This window comes from Rhinoderma darwinii, unplaced genomic scaffold (genome assembly GCF_050947455.1).
Source record: "Rhinoderma darwinii isolate aRhiDar2 unplaced genomic scaffold, aRhiDar2.hap1 Scaffold_125, whole genome shotgun sequence".
Taxonomy (NCBI): Eukaryota; Metazoa; Chordata; class Amphibia; order Anura; family Rhinodermatidae; genus Rhinoderma; species Rhinoderma darwinii.
The window spans coordinates 420,929-440,000 of NW_027461957.1; the positions used below are offsets into that span (position 1 = coordinate 420,929).

Sequence of the window (19,072 nt, forward strand, 5' to 3'; positions counted from 1 at the left end):
CCAGCGTTATTAAAATGAAACAAGCGTTTTTTTAAGGCGTTTTTAGTGCCGTGTTTATGTGGTGTCATTTTGTACGTGCTTTGTTTTCTGCCATTTTTGAAGTCCTATATAGAATCTATAGAAAAAACGCCTGAAAAAAACGCTATACCCAGAGCGTGTGGAAAAAAATGCCACTGATCACAAAATTGCCTCAAAAACGACACAAACCAGAACGCAGTTGTGTGTAATGCATTTGATATTTTACTATAGACTTTAATGTAACATCTGCAGCACTTAATACAGCAAGAAAAAACACCACAGAAACTGCATTAAAAACACCACAACGAAAAGCACAAAAACGCAGCAAAGCGCTGTGTGTGAATCCAGCCTAAGAAGGGTTGTCTGGGATTTGGGAAAGGAAAACCCCTGCTCCCCAAAACAAATTTAGGGTGAAGCAAGTAGCGATGACTGGGTAAGGTCTGCAGGAAATGTGCATGTGAGGGCAGGTTCACACCGCAGATGTTTAGGCTGAAAATACGAGGCTGAGATTAAAAGAAGACAGACTCTGAATCCGGACGTTTTTTACAGCTGATATTCCAATCATTTTTTGAGCGTATTTTGAGGCGTTTTTTTCAGAGGGTTTTTTAAAGTGTCATGGGAAAAGGGAAAAATCAGCTTCTAAAATGCTTCCGAAAGGGACATGTCCCTTCTTTTTTATAAAGCATATTTTTACGTGTTTAATAATTCAGCAGCAAAAAAATACACCTCATATGAGCTGCGCGGTGTATTTCCTATTAATATTAATGGGAAGCGGTTTGCAGGCGCATTTCAAGTGTATTTTGGAGCGTAACACGACCATTTTACGCTCTGACATATGCCTGAAGATGAGCGGTGTGAACACGTCCTTTATATGTAAGCTGGGAATACTCCTTTAAGACCCATTTACACCGATTTTGTATCCCTAATAATTCCCAATATCGGTGGCGGCATCTTCAATTAAAATGACCTCCTGTGACCGCACAATCACCATGACGTAACTGTACATCATGGTGGCCTTATGTAAGACAATCCATGGTGCACAGTTATGTCATGGGGGCTTAAGGGGTTAATGTTATGGCTGAACGGTGTATAATCATCAAGGGCTTAATAATAGGGGTTACAGAGGTAAAAGTCTCACCGGGGGCTGGTGCCTGAGGGGGCTTAAGAGAAGACATAAATATTATAAATGGCGCACAGTCTATAAAGATAGTCGCCTATTGGTCAGTGTCTGTAGCGTCTCCGGAATAAAGAGAAAACGTTATTTCAAAATGAGCTTGTAATGACGAGACGACCACTTTACAGACAGAAGTGACAGTTTTACACATAATTCCAATTTATATAAGTGACACTAATGATATAATTGTTCTGCAATATGTCCCCTTCTATGTACAGATGTAGAGATCTTTAACTTGACTTTTAATGCATTAAATACACAGCGGCAAGAAACTTTAATTTCACTTTTTCAATGGTTTTCAATGACTTAACCCCTTAAGGACGCAGCCTAGTTTTGGCCTTAAAGGGCAGGTGTCGCGATTTTTTTTTAAATATAATATTGCTTTTAGTATGTTATTAAAATTAATTTTATTTATTTGTGTGTTTGTGTTTTACTTTTTTCTAACTTTTACTTCTCTATGGGGGCTGCCATTTTGTTTTTCATCTCTGTATGTGTCGATTAACGACACATACTGAGATGGAATACGGCAGCTACAGTGCATAGGAGTCAATGAACGGGAGCCGTTCCATTGATTCTGCTCTCTGGCTCTCTACTGCGCAGACGCAGGTCAGAGTCACACAGCAGAGAAGCTGTTTGCAGGGAGATAGCAGGCACCATTATGAAGACCAGCTGCACTGCAGCCCCCACCCCTGACGGGACCCCCCCCCTGTATGAAGGACACATGAAACAACTGTACAGGGAAAGCCCTGAATGGTAAATCTCTCTAGTTGTGCTGAGACTGGGAGGTTCATTAGTCACATTCCCAAACAGTCTCAGCACAACTAGAGAGATTTACCGTTCAGGGGTCTGGGAAAGCTGGGTGACCACCATTACCCCTCCTACTGGAGTGTGAGAGGTTCATTAGTCACATCCCCAAACACTCCAGCAGGAGGGGTAATGGTGGTCACCCAGCTTTCCCAGAAGCAGATATAACCAGGAAAGGGCTGGATGGACGGGCTGAGGGTGCACAGGGTTTTTGGTGACCCCTCTGTCATGTGATTGGACCTAGGTTACCGGTTCATCAGACGGGGTTCATGTGACTATAAATCTGTCCATAACAAGAGACAGTGCACTCAGGACAAGCCCTGCCCTCATGCCGTAGTTGTGGTTCTGTCTGCAGTGATGGCGCTGGGTGGCTCTGACACCCGCCTCCCCCGTCGGGTCATCTCAGGACAGAAGGGGTGTCCGGATTGGAGACACAGCGCCGCACCTGTCCTCAGGTTGTGTCTGGTATTGCAGTTCACCTCCATTGAAGTGAATAGGACAGAGCTGTAATACCACACACGACCTGAGGACAGGTGCAGTGCCATGTTTTCCTGGACGACCCCTTTAAGACTTTTCCCATGTGTGTGTGTGTGTGGCAGAGCGGAGTGTACACGGGCACCGCTGATACTTCATAGCCGCTTATCAGCTGTTTTGAAGAATCAGCGGCGAGCACCCCCCCCCACACACACACACACACAAATCCCCCCAAACACGCAAGATCAAGTTTAATCAAGTGTTTTTTTAATGTGTTTTTTTGCACGTAAAATGTGCAAAAAAAAAACGTATCAAATACACGGCGTGTGAACCGGTCAACTGAAAAATCATTCACTTCAATTTCATCATTCTAAGGGCTCATTTACACAAGCGTGTTATACGTCCGTGCGACGCACGTGATTTTCACGCGCGTCGCAGGGACCTATATTAGTCTATGGGGCCGTGCAGACAGGTGCGTGATTTTCACTGCGTAAAAGTCACGACATGTCCGTTCTTTGAGCGTTTTTCGCGCATCACGCACCCATTGAAGTCAATGGGTGCGTGAAAACCACGCATGTCGCATGGAAGCACTTCCATGGGACGCGCATGATTCGCGCAACTGCAGTGAAAAGGATGAATGAAAACAGAAAAGCACCACGTGCTTTTCTGTTTACAAACATCCAAACAGAGTTTACCAGAGAAACACTACTAAATATGTATTGTCCAGATTCTGCAGTTTTTAGAAATGTCCAACATGTGGCTCTAGTGCGCTCGTGGACTAAAACACAAGCCCCAGAAGCAAAGAAGCACCTAGTGCATTTTGAGGCCTCTTTTTTTATTAGAATATATTTTAGGCAGCATGCCAGGTTTGAAGAGGTGTTGAGGTGCCAAAACAGTAGGAATCCCCCAATAATGACCCCATTTTGGAAACTGCACCCCTCAAGAATTGATTTATGAGTAATGTGACCATTTAGAGACCATAGTTTCTTCACAGAACTTATTTGAATTGGGCTGGGAATTAAAACAAAATTAATTTTTTCCAATAATATGTTGTTTTGGCTAAAAATGTCTTATTTTAACAAGAAATAAAATACCCCATACTGTTGCGCAATTTGTCCTGAGTGCGGCAATACCCCATTTGTTGTGATAAACTGCCGTTTGGGCCCATGGGAGGGCTCAGAACGAAAGGACCACCATTTGGCCTACTGGGGATTTTCTGGTGCGAAGTCATGTATGCAGAAGCCCCTGAGTTACCAGTACAGTTGAAACCCGCAAGAAGTGACCCCGTTTTAAAAACTAAACCCTTAAGGCATTCATCTAGAGGTGTAGTGAGCATTTTGATCGGAGACATACACCCCATAAACTGTAATGTGGGTTCTTACGGGTATGGCAATACCCTCAATGTGGATGGTAACAGCTGCCTAGGCACGCAGCAGGGCCCAGAGGGGAAAGATAAGGGGGGATAAGCTGTGCGGAGTGCATCAGGGTAAGTAACATTGGGGTAAATTATAAACCAAGGGATGTATGATACATTTTAAAACACTCTTTCATACAGAGCTCTGGTTTTTTCGGGACACGTGTCACATTGATATATTGTGTCATCCCTTATCCCCCTCTTATAGCAGACTTTGCACCTTTTTTGACTTTTTCCCTTCTTGCCAGTTTGGGGAACTTCTCCTGGAAAGTGTTTCCCTGGTACGATACGTGTGGCCTCGCTTCCAGTAGTACTGGGTGCCCCCCCCCTTCCTGGTCCCTAAAGATTAGGTTCTTGATAACCACCTCTTGAAATTCCAGAAAAGTTCCCCTCAGGCCTGTTCATTGACGTAGCACGTACACATTGTACAATGCCATCTGTATGATGTGCACGGCCAGCTTCTTATACCACACCGCATGGCGCTGTAGGGCTTCAGGACTTGATATGACAAGTCCACCCCTCGCATCTACCTATTGTAGTCCAGGATGCAGTCTGGTTTGGGGGTCTCTGTACTGGTACCTCGTACAGGTACATGGGTACTGGTGTGACATCTCTCTTGTCTTGTACTTGACACACAATATGTTGCTGCTAGATTGTGCCCTGCGCTCACCCCTTTTTGTTTGCCCTGCAGAGTCTTAGGGAGGCCTCTCAGGTTTCTTCTAGCAGTGCCGCATGCCACAGGACTGGAAGCGAGGCAGTTGAAGAGTGGGACGCTGGTATAAAAATTATCCAGGTAGAGGTGGTAACCCTGGTCCAGCAGTGGGTGCACCAAATCCCACACAATTTTTGCATTAACTCTCAGTAAGGGGGGGGCATTATGGGGGATGAATACTGGTGTCCTTCCCTTTATATATCCTAAATTTGTAGGTATACCCTGATGCACTCTCTTACCCGGCAGGTACTCGCGGAATTGAACACTCCCTTTAAAATCTACCAAGGACTCATCAATAGAAATTCACTTCTCAGGGGTGTATGCTTTGGAAAACCGGGCACTGAAATGGTCTAATAGGGGTCTCCGTTTATACAAACGGTCAAAACTGGGGTAATCTCGTGGTGGGCACGGCTCATTATCAGTATAATGTAAGAAGCGAAGTATTGCCTAATTTATTTATTTTTTTAGGTCCCAGTTCAGTTCTGAAGTTGCTTTGTGGGGCCCATATATTAGAAACCCCTATGAAACACCCCATTTTAGAAACTAGACCCCTCAAAGTATTCACAACAGCATTTAGAAAGTTTATGAACCATTTAGGTGTTTCACAGGAATTTAGAGCAAAGTAGAGGTGAAATTTACATTTTTTTTTTGTCAGAAAATCCTCTTTATACCATTTTTTTATAACACAAAAGGTTTTACCAGAGAAACGCAACTCAATATTTATTGCCCAGATTCTGCAGTTTTGAGAAATATCCCACATGTGGCCCTAGTGCGGTAATGGACTGAAGCACCGGCCTCAGAAGCAAAGGAGCACCTAGTGGATTATGAGGCCTCTTTTTTATTAGGCACCATGTCCGGTTTGAAGAGGTCTTGTGGTGCCAAAACAGTGGAAAACCCCCAAAAGTGACCCCTTTTTGGAAACTAGACCCCTTGAGGAATTCATTGCAGTTTTCTTGGGGTGCATGTGACTTTTTGATCAGTTTTTATTCTATTTTTTTAGGTGGCGTGGTGACTAAAAAACAGCAATTCTACTATTGTTTTTTTATTCTATTTTTTTACAGCGTACATCGTGCGCTATAAATGACATATTCACTTTATTCTGCGGGGCGATACGATTACGGCGATGCCAGATGTTTATAGTTTTTTTTTATGTCTTATGGCGTTTTCACAATAAAATACGTTTTGTAAACAACCATTCACTTTTTGTGTTACCTTATTCTAAGAGGCAGAACTTTTATATTTTTCCATCAATAAAGCCGTGCGAGGACTTATTTTTTGCGTAATGAACTGTAGTTTCGATCAGTACCATTTTTCGGTACATGCGACTTTTTGATCTCTTTTTATTCCTTTTTTTGGGAGGTGAAGTGACCAAAGAATTGTGATTGTGGTACGGTTTATTATTATTTTCTTTTACGGCGTTCACCGCGCAGGATAAATAATGAAATCACTTTGTAGTTCAGGCCGTTACGGACGCGGCAATACCAATTATGTATAGTTTATTTGTTTATTTATATATTTTTATTAATAATAAAGGACTGATAAGGGAAAAAGGGGGATTTTTACTTTTATTACTTTTAAAACTTTTATTTTCTTATTTTTACACATCTTTTTTTAACTTTTTTTTAACTTTATTACTTTGTCCCACTAGGGGACTTGAGGGCAGGAGGCCCTGATCGCTATTCTAATACACTGCACTACATACGTAGTGCAGTGTATTAGAGCTGTGAGCTGTTCACTGACAGCAAGCATAGTGAGTCCTGACTTTGTCAGGACCCAGTAGGCTTCCGTCGATTGCAGAGCCGGACGCCATTGTTTAGTGTCCGGTTGCCATAGTCACCATCGCCAGCCGCTATCGTGTAGCAGGCTGGCAATTGTAGCTTAACCCCTAAAAAGCCGTGATCACTATTGAACACGGCTTTTCAGGGGTTAATCAGCGGGGACACAGCGATTGGTCCCCGCTGTAGGAGCTGCGGCAGCTGCTGTACGAGACAGCAGCTGTCACAGCTCCTGTATGTGTCGGGAGGACGGCCGAAATGGCCGTTACTCCGGCGACGTACTATTCCGTCGCTGAGCGCGAACGTATTGGTTAGCGTGACGGAATAGTACGTCGCTGAGCGCGAAGGGGTTAAAGAGGCTGTGTCACCGCATTCTACGTGGCCTGTCATCTACATGTGATCGGCGCTCTCATGTAGATCACAGCAGTGTTTTTTTTATTTAGAAAAACGATCAATTTTGACCAAGTTATGACCTATTTAAGAAAGTTATTAGCATAAATCTAAATGCCCAACTGGGCATTTTTTTTAGCTTTTGACCAAGTGGGCATGTATATTCCATGCTTATAAAACAGCAGTCCCATATAACGCCTATATCCAGTGTATACACAGACAGTCTATCCAGGCAGGAGGAGATAACCGATGATGTAACCGATACTGCAGCCACTTATGATGTCACTGATGATGTCATAGACAGTACTACTAGCTAAGTTCTATGTGCAGCTGGATTCCACTCACTTTGCACTTGATATTTGATCAGTGTGTTTCCTACAGATCACGATTTTTGGGCTTTTTCTCCAATTTTTGGGAATAACATCTGGACCAGGACTGTGATTGACTGTGATTGACAGGTAAGATGCAGCATTTTATTATTTATCAGCTATAATATCAGTGTTATTAATTATACATGTTACTGGATACATGAAATATCTACGCTCTAGAATTCTGATATAAGACCAGATTCACACTGGACATTACTGCAGCAATTTATAACCAGCATCTCACCACAACTATCTGATTGTAGAAGGATTTTTTTTTCCTGTGATTGACGGGGTTGTTTTTTGTTTTTTTTTCAAGTTCCAGTAAAATGTTTCTATGAACACAAGTAAAAAAACTGAACATGTGGATTTTACATTCAGATTTCTGTTTCAATATGTCTTTATTAAACAGTTGAGACATCAGAAAATATATGTGTAGAACAGTTCTACTCGCAGGTAGACGTAAATAGTCTCAAATAATAATTAAATCGTTAATTCCTATAAGTTTTAACATTTTGAGAAAATGGGATTCAAAATAATATGGGTAATAAAAGGTAAATAAAATAAATGTTGTGAAGAACGTATACAGGTCATCATAAAGAAAAAATAATATGTATACAACAGACAACGTATGAGCGCCCCCTAGAAAGGGAGAGGTACGGCATATACAGAATTATTCCAGCACATCCAATCTTTACAGAACCGGTCATGTCTCTGTATACTACGGGCATAAATATATTCATATTGATAGTTTGTATTGACTTTTTTAATGATGTCTGTGATGGTCGGGATGTTACATGTTTTCCATCAGAACGCTACAGCTGATGAGGCAGATATCAATATATGACATATTACAATTTGGAATTGTTTGTTTCCCCATTAAAGTTAAAATTTATTATTTCCTAAAAATTACAGCAGTCAGTAATCTGTGAATGGAAATGTGAATTCTCAAGTATTTTCTAGAACAGACATGCCAGGAGAGACGTCAGATCCTCTATAATTTTATATGTATGTTCTGTCCTTTGTATAAAATGTCTTATTTACCTTTTAAAGGGATTTTCCATAACTTTATTATTAATAGTAAATATCAGATCGGTGGAGATCTGACTCCTACCACCCCCATGATCAGCTGAGTAAAGGGGCCGCACCACCCTGGTCAGCCACATGTCATCTTCATTGTTTACCAGGAAAGCTCCATGCATTTGGTAGTGGCTGTGCTCGGTATTTCAGCTCAGAGAGAACCACCTCTGGAACGGGGCCCCCTAAACCCTGTTCTACCTTTTTGTGTTCCGGCTGATTTCCTACTATGAAGGGGGAAAGCCCCATAGAACTGAATAGTAGTTACCCAAACAGCGTAGCTCGCATGCTATGCTGCTTCCGTAGCTGCCATTCACTACTATGGGAGTTAGAGAAACAGCGTAGTTCAGCGAGCTACGCTGTTTCCGTAACTCCCGACCATGTAATCTGTAAGTGGCCGGGAGTCAGTGTGAGCACAAAATGCTAGAACAGGGTTTAGGGGGCCCCATTCTAGAGATTGGTGTACAGGTGGGACACGCATTTATCTGACGTTTATTACATATCCTGTGGTTACGTCAAATATGTCGCTCATGGGAAAACTCCTTTAACATACTGTACACGTTTCTTACAGGATGGCGGTGACGGACACCTCTGATATATGTCATATGTTGGTCATCTGTCACCTATAGACGTCAATGTTAAATAGTGTATACGTGTAATGTATACGTTTATAAGTGTAACCTCTGGTAACATAACAACTATTCTTGTATCTATCCTGTGATCAGAGGTTTTGTATCTTTTTCTTAGATCTTGTCTGAACAGATCCCTTGATTAGTCCCAGAACTGCTGCTGCCGGGACAGTGTCCTGAATACAGCGCTCAGGTATTGATCTCTCTTTCCTGTAATTTGACTTTCCTGCATATTACTCACACACGTCCCAAATTATCTGGTCAGAAAACAGACGGCACTGTTGTGTATGACTGAAGCCATTCCTCCATGTCACATAGGCAGATAGATCCCTGACACTTGGCGGCAGTCATAGTTATCATGAACACCCTTAGGCTGGGTTCACACGACCTATTTTCAGGCGTAAACGAGACGTATTATGCCTCGATATACGCCTGAAAATAGGGCTACAATACGTCGGCAAACATCTGCCCATTCATTTGAATGGGTTTGCCGACGTACTGTGCAGACGACCTGTAATTTACGCGTCGTCGTTTGACAGCTGTCAAACGACGACGCGTAAATTGACTGCCTCGGCAAACAAGTGCAGGACACTTATATACATTATATGCAGGACACTTCTTTGCAACGTAATTTGAGCCGTTCTTCATTGAACTCAATGAAGCACAGCTCAAGATTTACGAGCGTCACAGACGCCTCGCATAATACGAGGAGGAGCTTTTACGGCTGAAACGAGGCAGCTGTTTTCTCCTGAAAACAGTCTGTCATTTCAGCCGTAAAAGCCTCTCGTCGTGTGCACATACCCTAATTCTACTGACACCAAGAAGTTCACCAAACAGTCACATAATCTTACTCCTGGATATAGAGCCGGACATAGAAGACTAGGGTCCTCATAGCAAAGATCAAACTGGGCCCTCCATTATGGGGCCCAATGTAGCTACTGAGGAGAGCCGGGCGTGATGTTTGTTTACCTCTCCATTCCCCTTCCCATGACCTTTGGGACAATTCTCCACCGCTTTGCTTGCTGCCAATGTAGTTCCTCTGGAGAGCGGAGTCCTGCACAGGTTGTCACCACCCAGCCGCAAAGAAGAGAGGACCAACTCCATTACCTGCTATATAGTGATACCAAATCCACTGCTGTCTAAATCTATAACTGTCAAATTGTATTTTCCATGAAGTGTAATCTTATATTATAATATTTTATTACAATTAACCTCCAATCCCAGGGATGATGGATTATCTCTTCTATGTATATAATACTGGTCATATGTTCTGGACTTGTCTGTTCTTATGACGAGTAAATAATTGTATTTCCCATAAAATTATAATGCTGGAGCATCTCCTCTTAGCACTCTGAATTTTTCCATTCCTCTATAATTCCGCCTGGGAATGTTTGAATATGGGGGATACAATATCTCTTGTCTATAGGATGTGTCCCTAAACATTATGAAACTGTCAGCACTCATTGTATAGTATCAGACCATGGCCATTGAGAAAAGAGAATAACGTCACCCAGTTGTCAATTTCTTCTTACATTTCCAGGAGTAATAAAAAAGTAACAGCCCAATGAAGAGCTCTGTGATGGCCTCAGGTCCAGGTGTAGGAGGGGCTGCTCCAAAAATAAGGAGAGCGCCCAACTAATGCCCAGCATATAAAGTAGGAGAGTCCAAGGTAAGTGCAGAATATTTCTTTATCTCTACACACGTTATATCACATATTTACTGGCTGGAAGGTTTATAGCAATAATGGATATTTTCTCCAAGAGCCCAATTTCAGTTTTCTCACATTGTCCCTCAGAAAACAAGGTTGCTCTTCCTAATATTCCTCGCTTCAATGCTGGGGGTGGTAGATGGAAGAATAGAAAAAAATGTCCTACACAAAATGTAGTGACCGCTTATTACTGACAAGCTACAAACCTGTAATATATTAGGAAAAGAGACCAAGAGCCTGGAAACCCAGTGTGGTCAACTATGGCATCCAGACTAAGCTGCCACCCAAACTTATATGTTGTCAGGTAACCCGGTGCATGGCCAGAATATTCATTACATGTACCCACATTATATGTGTCCAGAGACACCACAAAAGAGAGAAGAATCAGAAACTCCACAGTTCTCTATAGTTTCCCTTAAGTTCTGGCTTATATAGAGACATAACTATAAGCTCCGGGGCCTTGGTGCCAAATCTATACCAGGTCCTGCCAACTATCATATACCATATATAATCTGCACTCCCACAGACACAATAGGCTTTATGTAAGATGGGGTCCTGGGCAACAAGTAAAGTAGGCTCACCCACCCACCACATCCCACAGGGTCATGTTTCTATACAGTTTTTTATATTTATCTGGTGGTCTAGGGCTGTGAAAGGGTTCAGTGTAAATTCACTGGTGGTTTAAGACAGTAAAGGGGAATTGTTTTTTCATTGTATGGTGGTCTAGGGCAGTCAAGGGGGCGACAAGTAAAATCAGGATTCCTCCAGGTGATGGCGGCATTGGGGATTTGTTCAGATTGTGACCCCCTTATGCCAGTCATGGACACCAGGGCCTGTACAACCTCTTCACCCCTATAATTATGTTCCCTGGGTCTACGTTACATTACAAAATGTGTTCAATGTCTGACTCGCCCTGTGATAGATAATGACATGTGTGACAGTAAATATATTATTATACATTATAGATATGGGGTTATTTTATGTATATGCAGTAAAGCCATTATGTATATTACAGACATATAAAACATGTGAATATGCGGCACCAGTGACAGCCGACATGCTAGAAGATCCACCGTATATATGTAAGTATTATAGAAAATAACAACCTATAGAAATTCTATAATGTGATGTCATCCAGAATGTTCCTATAGAGACACATGAGAGGCTGCGGGAACAAATTCCCCAATGTTGTCAATTGGCTGAACATATATTTGTTGATATGATAACCCATACTAAGCTCACATCATAATTTTTACTTTTCGTTCCAGAAAACCTTGGGATCGGCTGCCTGCTGCCAGGGGGACTCTCTGAAGTAATATTTCATCTATATGAGGTATATCCATCTTTAGTTACTATATATAAGGATAGGGATCGTGTAGGTAATGGGTTTCTTTGTATAGTATGAAGATGGCCATATGACTGGCGGTGCCATGTAGTCTAGGGGGGACACGTAAGGGAACAATAAGGAACAGTTTTGGCCTGAAGATAGATTTAAGGTAATTGGTTGAGGGGACTAGGGGTACAGTAAAGTTAATTGGGGATTAGGGGTGGAGCAGTGTGGGGGGATATAAGGCACGGTCACCCTGCCAAGAGCAGTTGCCACACATTATTGCCTACAAGAAATTCATTAGCCCAAACCTTTACATGCAATCTAATAGACATTAGGACGCTACTAGTTACTTTCGGGGTGGCAGAGGGCCCCCTGACCTGCTGGGCCCCAATGTAACTGCACAGTTCTCACATATAGTACGTCCGCCCCTGATTTATGTTAGAAAGTCATATGGGAGAAGCCCCCTGATCGGTTAAATACCTAGGCCAAATGGGCAAACATCTTGTAATAGCCACTGATTCCATGTCATGTAACTGCTGAGGACTTGTACTATATATAATATTGTATATTGTAATGTCGTGGTGAAGGAAAGGTACAGGGTTCAGGAGTCATCTCTACTACTTGGTGTCTCAGCGCTGGGCACTTGTGCCATGTATCCCAGACATGTACCCCAAACTTTGCTAGCAGTCAGGGGAGACTGCTTACCTTACTGTTATCATTACTACAAGTAATAAAAGCGGGCGGCCGGGAGCGGACCTATCCATGCCGCCTGTCACTCTGACGTCCGCAATGTTTATCTGCAGCATTGTAGGGGGAGGGGTGGCAGGACTCCTAATAAAGTGTCTCTGTGTGAATAATTGTATGAACCCCCTCAGAAACCCCATAATAGTTACTGTTGTGATATAATAAGAATAAAGCTCATTATAATAACTCACTGATAAGAGACATTGTAGAAGCATAAAAATGAGATAATATATAATACACCTAAAGCTATAAAATACACTGTTGGGGACTGGCCTCTGTTCTACATGAAAATGTTTCCATGGATTGGGATTTGTCCTAATACTTTGTCTTTCTTACTCCTAGTATTGATTCTGAATGGCCCCATTGAATTGCATAGGTCCGTGTGATGTCCGTTGTTTTAACACACGTAAGGCCTTATTCACACAAACGCGTTTAACGTCCATGATACGTCGCACGGACCTATGTTAGTCAATGTGGCCGTTCAGACAGTCCGTGATTTTCACGCAGCGTGTGTCCGCTGCGTAAAACTCACGACATGTCCTATACTTGGCCGTTTTTCGCGCAACACGCACCCATTGAAGTCAGTGGGTGCGTGAAAATCACGCACAGCACATGGAAGCACTTCCGTGTGTCGAACGTGACTCGCGCAACAGTAGATAAATAAGTGAAGGAAAAAATAAAAGCACGTCCTTCATTTCTTTTTCTAAACATCAAAACCGCGTGTCATAAGGATGGCATATGCGTGGAAATCACGCAGCCACGCACCATTCACTGATGACACACGGAACTGCAAGATGCACACATTCGTGTGAATAAGGCCTAACACGGATGTGCAATACGCTGGTGTGAATAAGGCCTAAGTTGTATTTTTATACACGTATTATGCTATGTGCTATGTGCGATTTTGGTTGCATACAGTAGAAGTTGCTTGTTGTGTGCAGTATTTTTTTTTCAAATACATCTGTGTATGATGGCCAAATATTGTAGGGCTTCTGTTTCAGTGTTTTGATAGCGCACACTTTTGTGGCTGTAGATGTATGTGGTATATATATATATATAAGCTTTTATCACCTTGATCCATTCATTGTAAATTATATTTTCTCTAAATCGCTGATTGTATGTGAGTTTTAGGCACAAATGTGAATTTTAATGCATTTGTTTTTAAAAATAAATTCCTCTATCCTATATCTAAGGTGTGATAGTGAAGGTTGAAGGTGAACACGGCCGCCAGGACCACGTCAAGACAACTGCAATCGTCAGGTTGTCTGCTCCCAGGAAAATAGGAGCTTTGTGGACGCCTCATTTTTCTAGGTGTGTAATCCCTGCATTTTATAGATTGTTACTTTTTTTTTTGTACATTTCCTGCTTAAAACCACATTTTTGGTGTTTTCAATTTGTAATTTTATGGAGATAATATATGTACATGTAGACACAGGCACAAGTGGTATGTATGTATGTATGATATATATATATTTTTTTTTATTGTGTCTCCTTAAAGAGACTCTGTCACCACATTATAAGTGTCCTGTCTCCTATATAAGGAGATCGGCGCTATAATGTAGGTGACAGTAATGCTTTTTATTTAAAAAAAACAATCTTTTTTCACAACGTTAGGAGCGATTTTGGTTTATGCTAATGAGCTTTCTTAATGCCCAAGTGGGCGTACTTTTACTTTCGACCAAGTGGGCGTTGTACAGAGGAGTGTATGACGCTGACCAATCGGCATCATGCACTCCTCTCCATTCATTTACACCACTCCTCTCCATTCATTTACACTGCACTAGCGATATAGTTACCGTATATATCGGCGTATAAGACGACTTTTTACACCCTTAAAAAAATATCAAAAGTGTGGGGTCGTCTTATATGCCAGATATTGGACATTAGGGATGCACGTTGCAGCCGCACAGCTCAGTATAGTACACATGACTATGAGAGCGGGGCTGCGGCTGTGTAATTCAGCCACAGCCCCGCTCCTGAGTCCTGACATATGCGCGCGGGGTCAGCATCATGTGATGCGGCCGGCGTTGCACTAATGATCTGCGGCATTGAAGACAGAACATGGCGGGCGCGCTACAAAGCACCCCCATGTTGTCTTCAGTGCCTGAACTGCCGCTCATTAGTGCAGCGCCGGCCGCATCACCTCATGCTGACCGCGCGCGCACTTCCTGTCAGGAGCGGGGCAATGGCTGTATTACACAGCCGCAGCCCCGCTCTATAACGCCGGAGATCAGAGAACCTCTCATCTCCGCCGTTATTCCCGTGAATGCTGCGATCACAGCTGACTGCAGCATTCAGGGGAAAGTGAGAAGGGGGGATGCCCCTGGATCGCATCACAGGGAATTCCTGTGACGCGATCGAGGGCCATACCATATATGGGCAGACAGCCCAGGGTCTATTGACGGACCCCAGGGCTGTCTGACCATATCTCTTGTTGTTAGGATATACCCAAGTATGTCCTAACAACAGCCTGTGTGCTATCTGTCCACAGGCTAATGTACTGGCACATATCTGATATATGTCAGTACATTAAAGTTTAAAAATAAAGTAAAAACAAAGTATGGTTACATTTTTAAAAAAATATACACATTCACCTTTTTTACAATAAACATTAAAATAAGTCTCAATACATAAAATACACACATTCAGTAATGGCGCGCACAACAATGTTTTTGCATCATTTATGATGTGTACGCTGTAAAAAAATGAAATAAACACGGCTTTCATTCACTTATTAATGTGAGGCGCGAAGTGCGATGAATTTACCCTCCATGTTCCTCACATTAATAGTAATTAACCCCATCATGTACCTCGCCTATCTGCGCATGCGCGAGTTCAAAGACACAGAGAGTCCTGGGTCCTGCCGCCGATGGCCATAGTGAAGCACTCCTGCACGAAATGGTGAGTATATCTTAAATTCTATATTTTAAGGGTAAAAGTTGGGGGTCGTCTTATACGCCCAGTCGTCTTATACGCCGACATATACGGTATATCACTATGTGCAGTCACATAAACACACACTAACATTACTACAGTGTCCTGATAATGAATACACATGACCATCCAGCCTGGACGTCATGTGTACTCAGAATCCTGACACTTCTGACCCTTTTTTTGTGAGATTCCGGCAAGTGAAACCAAATCTCGTTTAGCTCCGTGATCTCGCGAGATTTCGTATCCGTTGCTGGAATCTCACAAAAAAGAGTCAGAAGTGTCAGGATTCTGAGTACACATGACGTCCAGGCTGGATGGTCATGTGTATTCATTATCAGGACACTGTAGTAATGTTAGTGTGTGTTTATGTGACTGCACATAGTGATATAACTATATCGCTAGTGCAGTGTAAATGAATGGAGAGGAGTGCATGATGCTGATTGGTCAGCGTCATGCACTCCTCTGTACAACGCCCACTTGGTCGAAAGTAAAAGTACGCCTACTTGGGCATTAAGAAAGCTCATTAGCATAAACCAAAATCGCTCCTAACATTGTGAAAAAATATCGTTTTTTCAAATAAAAAGCATTACTGTCACCTACATTATAGCGCCGATCTCCTTATATAGGAGACAGGACACTTATAATGTGGTGACAGAGTCTCTTTAATCTAACTTTTTGGTATTTCCTCATGGGAATTGGTCTGTGATATGACCTTTTTTTTCCTCTTTTTTAACTACTTAATTAATAAAATTATTTATTTTTACTACATACCCATGTGAGTGCTGATATATCCTAGAGGGTTTTTGGGTTTTTTGTTTTTTCTTTTCTGCTTTAATTACTAGGATAGCACTGTGTGGCATTCGGTCCACAAAATTTCTTGGGTTATTGGATATCAAATCTTTTCTTCTTTTCATATATATATATATATATATATATATGTATATATATATATATATATATATATATATATATATATATATATATATATGTATATATATATATATATGTATGCATGTATGCATGATATATATGTATGTATGTATGTATGTATGTATGTATGTATGCTGCTACAGGGCCCGCGGCATGAGGGTGGCCCGTGTCGCCCGCCGGCACGGGCCCCAACCATGGCCGGAGGCTCCGCTAGCAGCCGCTATGGCTGCTACAGCGCGACACCCCTGAACACTACGGCAGAGCAGGGAGGTATCTCTCTGCCATTAAACAAAAGACATGTATCCCCTATCCACAGGATAGGGGATACATGTGTGATCGCTGGCATTGATAGGGAGAACGGGGGACTGAAAGTCCCCTGAAGTTCTCCATCAGAAACCTCGGACTTCCGGGGTCTGTGTCGGCAGCTCCGTAGAAATGAATGGAGCGCCGGTCGCGCTTGTGCGCATGCGTGACCAGCGCTCCTTTCATTTTTATTGAGCTGCACAGACGCCGGAAGTCCGAGGTTAGTCATGGAGAACTTCGGGGGACTTTCGGTCCCCCGTTCTCCTTATCGCTGCCAGCGATCACACATGTATCCCCTGTCCTGTGGATAGGGGATGCATGTTATTTGTAGGACACACTGTAGGTCGCATTTTTTGGGGGGGCTGGGGACGCTGTATGGCGTTCCCTACAGGGGGGGGCTGAAAGGCGTTCCCTACAGGGGGGGACTGTATGGCGTCCCCTGCAGGGGGGAGACTGTATGGCATCCCCTGCAGGGGGGGGACTGTATGGCGGCCCCTGCAGGGGGGGGGCTGTATGGCGTTCCCTACAGGGGGGGCTGTATGGCGTTCCCTACAGGGGGCTGTATGGCGTTCCCTACAGGGGGGCTGTATGGCGTTCCCTACAGGGGGGGCTGTATGGCGTTCCCTACAGGGGGGCTGTATGGCGTTGCCTAGAAGAAGCCAGAATGCAGGCGAAACGTGCGTCGGGTGCTTAGCACATTTTAGCTGTCCAAGCTCAGGCTAACCTGCTCTACAATTCTATCACGATCCTCGACTGTGCGGCTGACAGCTGTCAGCTGCTTGTTTGCTCACTGCACGACCGTGGCTGCAGCGCACCCCGCTGTGTCCTACAGGACACCCACGGGAGCAGACCGCAGTTTGCCGTGCAGGACTGATTGTCCTGCGGGGTGGCTCTGACGTCTCGGCGCTGGAGTACTTACCGCTCCGCTCTGAAACCCAGTGCACATACTGGGTCAGACTCTATTGTGGGCAGAGTCAAACTGCAGGCCGACTCCGTGATACCGCTTCTTGGCTGACAGCTGAGCGCGGCTACTTCAATACATCACGGCTGCTCTCACAACAGAGTCCAACTGTGGGACGGCTCCCTTACACCGCTTCCCAGCTGACAGCTGAGCGCGGCTATAGCATATATTGCGGCTGCTCCCCACGCTGCTGCTCTGGATCGCAGGGACACCAGCGTGAGGGTGCAGGTGTAAACTAACTGTTCACACTGTGCCGCAACAACATCGCATGGCAGTGCAATTGGCAAAATTTGCGCTCACTCATTGCACTTTCATAACCTGACATTAATACTCACTGCACGGCAAGTTTGAATCACTCCAACTGCGCTGCCTGTCAATACAGAAAGCGCAGTAACGTTAACCAAAGTTCAATTTTGCTGTTTTGAGATAGATTTACTGCTACACAATACAGCCCACTGGCTTAATTTAATGTCACTTGCCACGTAATTTGGCATCTAGACAGTATAGAAACCTATGTGTTTCTCACTAGAGCATGACCTGCCTATGTAGAGTCGTGTGTTAACCTTAGACCATACTATCCCCCCACCCCCACTTAGTAAAGACACATGACACCGAGGTTGGATGTGAAATGGCCACAGCAGCCGTTTATTAATTTCACAGTTTTATAAAAACAATTTAAATCCGAAACATTCGGATAACTAGTTAGGAATCCACCAGAGAATTCCTCCTAATAATTCACATGACCCAACATGGGTCAGAATCATAAATAACAATTAAACGTTAACATTAACCCGAGCAGAGGAAGTCCTTGAAGCCCCTTCAGATGTTCCTTTCAAGAACACACCGAATTAGCCATCTGCAAACCACTAATTACCTCCAGCCGTAAACCAGCTCGGAAGCACCGTTCACCTCTGCAGATGGCTCCAACCACTAGAAGTCCACTTCAAGGGGATAACACCCGATGAAGCCCTCAAGTGATATACCGACCACTAGAAGTCCACTTCAAAGGGATAACACCCGATGAAGCCTTCAAGTGATATACCTTCTACCAGAAGACCACTTCAAAGGGATAACACCCGATGAAGTCTTCAACCATGTACCTTTTTTGGGGGACGCATACCCCCGATGCGACCCCCCCACCATTTTGTACTGACTGGCCTCAAGGACTCCCCCCGCCAGCTGCCATGACAACAGAACCTACTCCGGAAAAAAGAAAAACAAGTTAAATAAGCACACAAACTAAATCACAACGCTCCTAAACAGACGTACATAAGACCTAAGGAGTAACAAACCAAGGGTGGGAGGGTGGGAGCTTGCTTGTGCTATGTTA

The 19,072-nt window shown here is 43.4% G+C and overlaps 1 long non-coding RNA gene across 3 annotated transcripts in view; it reads left to right on the forward strand.

The window, feature by feature from the left end:
• The first annotated feature begins 7,138 nt into the window (after positions 1-7,138).
• LOC142699071 (uncharacterized) overlaps positions 7,139-19,072 on the forward strand; it is a 246,420-nt gene continuing 234,486 nt past the window's right edge. For 2 of the 3 annotated variants that reach the window (XR_012865968.1, XR_012865967.1), the window contains exons 1-6: positions 7,139-7,219; positions 8,951-9,025; positions 10,373-10,501; positions 11,556-11,622; positions 11,809-11,873; positions 13,808-13,925. This is a non-coding gene — a long non-coding RNA (uncharacterized LOC142699071). The remainder of the gene's footprint in view (positions 7,220-8,950; positions 9,026-10,372; positions 10,502-11,555; positions 11,623-11,808; positions 11,874-13,807; positions 13,926-19,072) is intronic. The other variant, XR_012865969.1, reaches the window with a different exon arrangement.